Source organism: Rhinoderma darwinii, chromosome 5 (assembly GCF_050947455.1).
Source record: "Rhinoderma darwinii isolate aRhiDar2 chromosome 5, aRhiDar2.hap1, whole genome shotgun sequence".
NCBI lineage: Eukaryota > Metazoa > Chordata > Amphibia > Anura > Rhinodermatidae > Rhinoderma > Rhinoderma darwinii.
Window position 1 is genome coordinate 192,069,437 of NC_134691.1, and position 10,077 is coordinate 192,079,513.

Here is a 10,077-nt window from a genome sequence, read left to right on the forward strand (position 1 = left end):
CTTTGTACCCGTTTGTAGTTGAAATGTTTCACCACAGAGCAGACTTTAAAGAGACCTGGTCAACAAGAGTGACTTTTTTGAAACATCTAAATTCATACACAACTAAGTTATTTTTTTTAAAGTATTGTACGAGTTATTTCTCCTACAGTGAATTCCAATTTAGCATTCGCGAGCTGCAGAGGAATAATGTCGAAAACGTAATCCCTTTAGGACCAGGCCGAATTTGAGTTTTTTTAATTTTCCTTTTTTCCTCCCCGCTTTCCAAAAGCCATAACTTTTTTATTTCTTCGTCGACATAGCCATATGAGGGCTTGGTTTTTGTGGGACAAGTTGTAGTTTTTCATGGCACCATTTATTGTACCACATATTATACTGGGAAGCTGAAAAAAAATTATTTGTGGGGTAAAATGGGCAAAAAACTGTGATTACACCATTTTTTGGGGGGTTTTGTTTTTACGTTGTCCATCAGGTGATAAAAACTACATATTCACCTTATTCTACAGGTTGATATGATTATGGCGATACAAATTTATATATTTTGTTTTATGTTTTACCACTTTTAAAAAAATAAAACTATTTGCTAAAAAAAAAATGTTTTGTGTCGTCATGTTCTGAGAGCCATAACTTTTTATTTTTCCATCAATTTAGCGGTGTGAGGGCTTAAATTTTATGGGGCAAGCTGTAGTTTTCTAGTTTTCACATATACAATTTTGGGGTACATGACTTTTTGATCACTTTTTATTCCATTTTTTTGGAGAGCTGATGTGACCAAAAAAAAAGCAATTTGCATGTTGTATATATATATATATATATATTTTTTCACTGAGTGGGTTAAACAATGCTATATTGTGATAGTTCAGACTTTTACGGACGCAGCAATACCAGTTATGTATATTTTAACTTTTTTTTAACAGTGCTTTAGGAATAAATGGTAAATGGTTGTTTTTTTTTAACTTTTAATAGTTTTTTTTGAAACATTATAAAAAACTTTATTTAAGTTTAACTTTTTTTGCTTTTTTTATTAGTCCCCCTAGGGGACTTGAACCATCGATCGTTGGATCGCTTGCATGATATACTGCAATACTAATACATTCCATATACAACAGAAAAACAATCAGAGCATTAGAAGCCAATTTGTATATAAAATTTACATTTTTATTATTATACATATATCACAAACAATATAAAATACAGAAAGATACGACTCTAGTAAGAAATACGGAGCTAATACTGGTTATTATTGCTGACTTAAGTATATGTGTTAACACGTAAACAAGTACACAATAGACAGTTACCTATTTCAAGGAATATATATACACCTTCCCTCACAAGGGGAGATTGTCTCAAACACAGTGAGTGTAATATATGGGTCTAATAAGCAGTTAAAGACAGGAGAAGGTGTAATAAAGTGCCAGTGCTTAGGAAAGTAATCTGTATGATCACAGTCTTACCCATAGACAGCAAGGGAAATAGTTAGCAGTATCCGCTCCTCCACATGTGCAATTGGTAACATATTACCTTAGTTTGTAAGGCTAAAAAGGCATAACTCTAACCATTTCAGCCTATTATCCTACAATGTTTATCCAGAAGACAAACCCTACTGATGCAAAATACAAATTTTCATATTTATGGAAAAAAATTCCTTCCTGGCTCCAAATCTGGCAATAAGAATAAATCCCTGGATTAACGCTCCATTACTAGTAATCTACTAACCATAACTTGTAATACTGTTACACTGTTCATTTTGAACTCTTTTAGTGAATTCACTAAGACAACTTCCTCGGCAAAGAGTTATTTTTTCCTCTAGACGTAGTGGATGCCCCATTTTCATAGTTACAGTCCTGGGTATAAATAGATCATGAGATCTCCTTATTGACCTTTGATATATTGATATATCGTTATTAGCTCATCTCTCAGCATGTTTTATTGCCACCGCATTCCCACAGCCATAATGTTTTTATTTTTTCATCAACTCAGCTGTGTGGGAGCCTATTTTTGCAGGATGGGTTGTAAGTTTTTTGCCAGTATTTTTGTGTACTTGCAGTTTATTGTTTACATTTTTTTAAATCTTTAAAAGGGAAATGGGAAAAAACAACAATTCCACAATTGTAATTCTTTTCCACACCATATGTGTTTTGGTTTAAGTAATGTGCTCTCTTTTTTCTACGTATCGTTACGATTGCGGTGGTATCACATATCTATTTTTTTACCTATGGCAGAACTGGGGGGGCCTATGTTAGGCCCCCCACTGCCACGTTAACTCATCGGCACCCCATGATTACGTTGCGGGGTGCAGATAGGCTGACATAGGTAGACATAGGTGCTGCAATCGCTAAGTGGTTAAACGGTCAGTATTGCAGATAACTCCGATCTCGGCCATTACAGCTTGATGTTGGCTGTATGTTATAGGAAACAACTGATGCTGATGGCTAATGGCATCTGTTCCATTCACTGGACTACCGTAATGTTATTCTGCGGTAAGAACACTGCAATGAGGATGTAATAGTATGTTCTGTTGTGGGAAGGGGTTAAAGTTAAAAGGGGGAAAAACTATTTTTCACCCCTAGTGGTTAACAGAATTCATCAACATTCAACTATTTTATATATACAGTTTGTGGACACTAAGTTTGTGGACACCTGACCATCACAACTAAATGAGCTTGTTGGACGTCCTATTCCAAAGCCATGAGAATTAACATGAAATTGGGCTCCATTTTGCTGTTGTTTGCCCATTCAGTCAAAAGATCATTTGTAAGGTCAGGCACTTATGCTGGACAAGAAAGTCTGTCTCATAATATACGCTCCAATTCATTCCTGAAAGTGTTCGATGGGGTTGAGGTCAGGGTTCTGTGCAGGACACTCAAGTTCATCCGCACCAAATTTGTCTAATCATGTCTCTATGAAAAGAAAAGGGTCTTCCCCAAATTGTTGGCACAAAGTTGTAAGCAAAAAATTGTCTAAAATGTCTTTGTAGCATTAACCTTCACTTGAAAAAAGTGGCCTAGCCCAAACCCTGGAAGACAGACGATGCATTCTGGTATGAAGCGCTCTCCTGGCATTCGCTAAACCAGGACTCATCCATCAGATTGACAGATAATGAAACGTGATTCATCACTTCAGAGAACACATTTCCACTGCTCCAGAGTCCAGTGGCAGCATGCTTTACACCAATCCAGCCGACACTTGGCATTGTGCATGGTGATCTTAGGCTTGTGTGCAGCTGCTCCACCATGGACACCCAGTTCATAAAGCTCTTGACGTACAGTTCTTTTGCTGATATCACTTCCAAAGGCAGTTTGGAACTCTGTAATGAGTGTTGATTTGAATATGCCCGGCTCATGGCCAAGGTGGCATCCTATGACAGTCTCACATTTAAATTTACTGAGCTCCTAGTACTACCCATACCAATAACAATGTTTGTACATGGAGATTGCATAGCTGTTTGCTTGATTTTATGCACCTGTTTGTAATAAGTGTGTCGGAAACACCTGAACTCAATCATTATCAGGGGTGTCTACGTACGTTAGGCCATATAGTGTATTTATGTTTTAATAAATGTTTACTTTAGAGCCACTAAATTAAGTTGGTTATTTTATATATTTACACATTATATATATTTTGTATTATTTTGCTCGAAGAATGTATCTATAGTGTGCATATGAAAGATATCCAAATCAGAAAGTGCTGTACTTCATTTTCACGGCTTTACATTTAACCTTTTTTACTTCAGTTTGAATAGGTGCCCACCTTTGTTAAGTTTACCAAATTATTTCCAAACATGATCATTGTCAACTAGGATGTTACATTTCTCAAAATTTATTTAGCTATTTTTGTGACCTCATAATAGTAACCGGTTGAGAGGTCTATCGAGATATTTTCTTTACCATGTCTGTGATTTTCTATAAATATTTATGTGGGATTCATAATTTCCCTCATTTCCCGATCTTCGTATTCCCGTCCCTAATAAATTGATACCAGCTAACAACTATATTTTTGTAATGCTAAATTATTTTATTTAAATTGTTTGTATTGATGTATGTTCCTTGCATTATTGTTAACATTTTCATAGGTCTCTTAGTTTGTACAATATAACATTTCCACCTATAAGACTGTAGTTTACTACCCCTAATATATATTTACATATATTTATTTTAAGAACACATATATTTGTACCTAGCATCCCTATGGATAACTCAACATTTAACTGGTGAAAAATGAAGTAAGTATGTGGAAAATTTCGCCACTTTTAATTTTCGTTTGGATCACCAGCTCTCTGCTGTGCCCAGGATATCAAACAGAGAATGTTTTCCACACGTTTATTCCCTGGATAACATTGGTGAATTGGACTAAAGTGGAAAGTTGTTCACAGGAGCAATAGATATAATCCATAAAAATAGTGTGGGTAAGAGCAGATATGAGTCAAATATGGTACTAAATCAGAACACATTTTTAGAGCCAGGAACAGGAAAGGATATTCACTGTAGAAAAGGTGGAACCAAGTAAGGAAGTAGAGTATAAGGCTGGGTTCACACGTGGAGGAATTTCACTTGAATTCCGCTGCGGACACTCCGCAGCATTAATCCGCAGCGGAGCCGTTTCTCCATTGACTTCCACTTCTATTTAGAAGTGTTCGTTTAGACGAGGCGTAAAATTCCGCTGCGGAGCATAGGCTGCGGAGCGGAATTTGGTGTCCGCGGCATGCTCTGTCTGTTGCGGACCAGTGGCGGACTGGTTGCGGACTCATGGCGGAATTTCTCCATTGACTTCAATGGAGATTCTAAATTCCGCAATGAAGTCCGCAGCTGTCATGCACATGTTATGTGTGCTGCGGATGCGTCTTGTTTTTTTGACTTGACATTTCTTCATTCTGGCTGGACCTATGTATTTCTAGGTCTACAGCCAAACTGAGGAAGTCAATGGGGCTCCCGTAATTACGGGAGCGTTGCTAGGAGACGTCAGTAAATAGTCACTGTCCAGGGTGCTGAAAGAGTTAAGCGATCGGCAGTAACTGTTTCTGCACCCTGGACAGTGACTACCGATCCCAATATACAGCAACCTGTCAAAAAAATAGAAGTTCATACTTACCGAGAACTCCCTGCTTCTGTCTCCAGTCCGGCTTCCCAGGATGACGTTTCAGTCTAAGTGACGGCTGCAGCCAATCACAGGCTGCAGCGGTCACATGGACTGCCGCGTCATCCAGGGAGGTCGGGCTCGATGCCGAAAGAGGGACGCGTCACCAAGACAACGGCCGGTAAGTATGAAATTTGTTTACTTTCACTAGGGAAAGTGGTGGCCCTTCTCTCTATCCTGCACTGATAGAGAGAAGGGAAGCACTTTTCCCGCAGTCCGCAGCAGCTAGTCCGCATCAATTTACTGCACATTTTGGGCAGATCCGCCGCAGAATCTGCAACGCAGATTCTGTGCGGCATTGATGCGGACAGTTGCGGAGGAAATCCGCCACGTGGGGGCATGCCCTAAGAGTCAAGGTGAAAAGTTGGTAAGAATTTTTTTCCGACTCAAAACTCCAATACTGCAAATTGGAAATCCAGAAATTAATCATAAAGTGTATAAGTAAGATGTCCTTATAACTCTGTATCCTGATATAAATGCTTTAGGCGCACCTAATAGTAATCTCAATCGCAAAAATCTACACAAAAACTCAGTTTTCAAAAAAAACACTTAAGCATCTATATTTTTTATTATAGACAATGGCAGAAAGTCCCTTATTTTTAAGGATTGTTCATGAATATATCGACTATTCCCCCTAAAGAAAACCTGTCTCCTCAATCTTTGTCTACACATTTCCTATTCTATTGTGAGTCTGAAAGCTGCTTATTTTGGCTCAGGCAGAACAATTTTTTGATTAGTCCTCCACCTACCAGTGATAATGAAGTGGCAATTTTTATTCACTATAGGCTTTAAAACAGGATTGTTGCCAATCAGAAATATAGTAGGCAGTATAACCACTTGATGACAATAGCATTATTGCCTGTCACCCTCTACTTTTCAGAGTGAAATATGTTTTCGATGCTTGTACACATTATTCCAAACTTATATGTAATATGGAAATGTTGTGAATTTCATGATTAATTTTGGGAATTTTGGACATTTCTAGCAGTAACACAAAATGTGTCAAAATAACAAATGGCAAATACATAATGGAACGCTTTTATTTGTCTTTATACTTTTCTCCCTAGCTACGAACTTTGCAGCTCACTCATAGAATTAAATACTTTCTTTTTGTATAAAATTTATTTCCCCCCTGAAGTGAAAAATGATATCACAAGATTATCCGTTAAGATGTCAAGAGCACATAGATTTTCACATCTTTGTGAACAATAAATAAAGTTTATTTTATTTTCTTATTTGAAAAGCAAAAGTTTGATTTACACCAACTTAATGGAAGTTAGCATGTTTTTATGATACACAGGTCATGGCAAATTTCTCTGCGAGTTGGTACAAGTAGAATCTGTTAACTATGAGAAATTATAATATATAGATAAATCAGGTCTTATTTTGTAATTGAAACCCTTTTGTGCAGTTGAGGGCTAAAACTACAGATTATAGATAGTGATATCACAATTGGTTGTGCCAATTGGCAAACTCATCATCGTTACAAAATTCTTGTATGTTTAGGCTAGGGCTCCTCTGAGTCGCCGAAAATTTTTGGTAAAATCACGGCATTACTACAACCTGTGGGTGATCTTAAAGGGAAGGTGTAATTATTTTTTTTTTATTATATTGCTTTTAATAAAATATAAACAAAAATTGTATTTATTAGTGTTGTCACTTAATACTTTTTACTGTATTCAAACTTTTACTTCTCTATGGGGGCTGCCATTTTTTTTCCATCTCTGTATGTGTCGATTAATGACACATACAGAGATGCTATACAACCCCATAGAGAATGCGAACGGGAGCCGTTCCATTCTCAGAAACGTACACCGTCTGTGTGGGAACAGCACATGCGCCGCTCCCACACAGACCAAAACGAAGCTCGTTCGTAGAGCGAAATCCGTCACCATTTTCATGTGGACCGGAAGCCGCTGCCGGACAGTAAGATGACGACTTTCGGCCGCGGCTTCCGGCCATATGTTCAACGAAACGAAGGCGCAAGGAATAGGAGTGTAGACCAGCAGAGGCGGCGGCAGGAGCAGGTAATTTATGTTCGTGTATGTGATGTGTATTATGTTCGTGTATGTTCATGTGATACTGTCTGCTGAGCCCGTTATCTAATCCTCCTACACTGTGCAGTCGCTCAGAAAATGGCGGCACACAGTGAAGGAGGTTTGAAGACGTTCAAACTCCTCCTTCTCCTGGCACTAGCCAGAAGAAGGGAGGGGGGATTGTGTGAGGACACTAGAGGAGAGTGTGTCCACCCCAAATTTGCAGCATAAATCAATGAGATCGCTTTACCACAGTGACCATGCTGCAATTTTGGGAACTGCTTCCTCTAGTGGCCAGCACATGGAAATGTTATAAATTAGAATCTAATTTATAATATTTCCTGACTTGTGAAAAAAATAAAAAAATTAAAACAATGTGTAATCACTCAAATACTAATTGTTTAACTGAAAAAAATAAAAAAATTCTAGCGACACATTCCCTTTAATAATAATAATAATAATCTTTATTTATATAGCGCCAACATATTACGCAGCACTTTACAATTTAGAGGGAACATGAAACAAACAATATCAGACATTACATAGTGACAAAGTTCATTTACAATTCAAACCTGGGGAGTGAGGACCCTGCTCGCAAGAGTTTACAATCTATGAGGACATAAGGGAGACACAAAGTGTAACAGTGTTTGTTCTGTACAATAGTCCGGCCATTTTTATACACATGCGGTGGTAACATAAAGCTGCATGAGCCGGTCACCAGCCACTATCCGTGTATGACGGACATGAAGAGGAGTGTGAGGGAATCTTATTCTGATGACTAATCTAAATGGAGGGAGTCAGATTAGGGAATGTTATAGGCCTGTCTAAATAGATGTGTTTTCAGGGCACGTTTAAAACTGTGGATATTGGGAATTAATCTGATTGTCTGGGGTAGCACATTCCAGAGGATGGGTGCAGCACGAGAGAAATCCTGGAGACGGTAGTGGGAGGTTCGGATTATGGAGGATTTTAATCTAAGGTCGTTGGCAGAACGTAGAGCCCGAGTAGGGTGGTAGACAGAGATGAGGGAGGAGATGTAAGGAGGTGCAGCACTGTGGAGAGCTTTGTGGGTGAGAGTAATAAGTTTGAATTTTATTCGGAAGGGGATGGGCAACCAGTGCAGTGACTGGCACAGATTAGAGGCGTTGGTGTAGCGGTTGGTCATAAAGATGAGCCTGGCTGCTGCATTGAGGATAGATTGGAGAGGGGAGAGTTTAGTGAGGGGAAGACCGACTAGTAATGAGTTACAGTAGTCAAGACGAGAGTGAATCAGAGCAACAATGAGAGTTTTGGCAGTTTCCTCCGTAAGAAAAGAGCGGATTCTGGAGATGTTTTTGAGGTGAAAATGACAGGAGCGTGAAAGTGATTGTATGTGAGGAGTAAAGGAAAGATCTGAGTCAAAAATAACCCCGAGACAGCGGGCGTGCTGCTTAGGAGTTATGATAGTGCCACACACAGAGATGGAGACATCAGGTTTAGGGAGGTTAGTAGATGGTGGGAACACAAGGAGCTCAGTTTTAGAAAGATTCAGTTTCAGATAGAGAGAGGACATGATGTTAGAGACAGCGGACAGACAATCACTGGTGTTCTGTATTAGAGTAGGGGTGATGTCACGGGAAGAGGTATATAATTGGGTGTCATCAGCGTAGAGATGGTACTGGAAGCCAAATCTGCTGATGGTTTGTCCAATAGGAGCTGTGTAGAGAGAAAAGAGGAGCGGACCTAGGACTGATCCCTGAGGAACCCCGATATCAAGGGGAAGAGGAGAAGAGGTGGAACCAGCAAATGACACACTGAATGAGCGGTCAGAGAGATAGGAGGAAAACCAAGAGAGAGCCGCGTCCTTGAGGCCAATATAGTGGAGCATGTTAAGTAGGAGTTTGTGGTCTACAGTGTCAAAGGCTGCAGAGAGATCCAAAAGAATCAGGAGAGATGATTTACCGTCCGATTTAGCCGCCAAGAGATCATTTGAGACTTTAGTAAGGGCAGTATCTGTGGAGTGTAGAGTGCGGAAACCAGATTGTAAGGGGTCAAGAATGGAGTTAGCAGAGAGATAGCGGATAAGGCGAGAGTAGACCAAGCGTTCCAGGAGTTTGGAGATGAAGGGCAGATTAGAGACTGGTCGGTAGTTGGCAGCGCTGGATGGGTCAAGTGTTGGTTTTTTCAATAATGTTTCCCTACGGGAAAGTACTGTAAGTTGCAAGCAACCTTGTAAAAAAAAACAAAAGAACAGACATTGAATATTAGACATCACCCTTCTTAGGCCTTATTTACACAAATGTATTTCTTGTCCATGTGCTGTCTGTTTCAACAACAAGTAGCATACTCACCCATACAAGACAATGAGGCTATTCACACATTTGGTTTCTTTTTCATGGAGCATGTGTCTGTTGCGCAAAACTCACTGCATGTCCTATTCTTGTTCGTTTTTGTGGACTAGACCTGCCATTGAAGTCTATGGGTGCGGGAAAAAAACCGGACAGTGTGCTGTCTAGTTTTCATTGATCAGTTGCTAAGAAATACAGAGGGGAAAAACGTGAAACCGGGAAGTGCTTGCAAAGGAGAAAAACAGACGGGAAAAACGGATGACACATAGAAACCACATGGACCCTACATGGACATTCATATGCATGAAAACAGTATGTTTTTTACAGGCGCAAATTGCACATGCTCGTGTGAATAAGGCCTTACATACTGTAATAGAAGTAATTGAAAAGAGCATTTAAAAGTTTTGGGAAAAGGATGTGTTCTTTATAAAAATAATATTCATACTTTTTCTGTTTCAAATGTACTCATTGTCTTCATCAAAATTTTGTTTAAGTTCTGGACATTGCACTCCCAAGCAAGGCTTGGAGATTATGCTCGGAGATGGATTCAGCCAACACATGGCACATGAGAACCGCTAAAAATA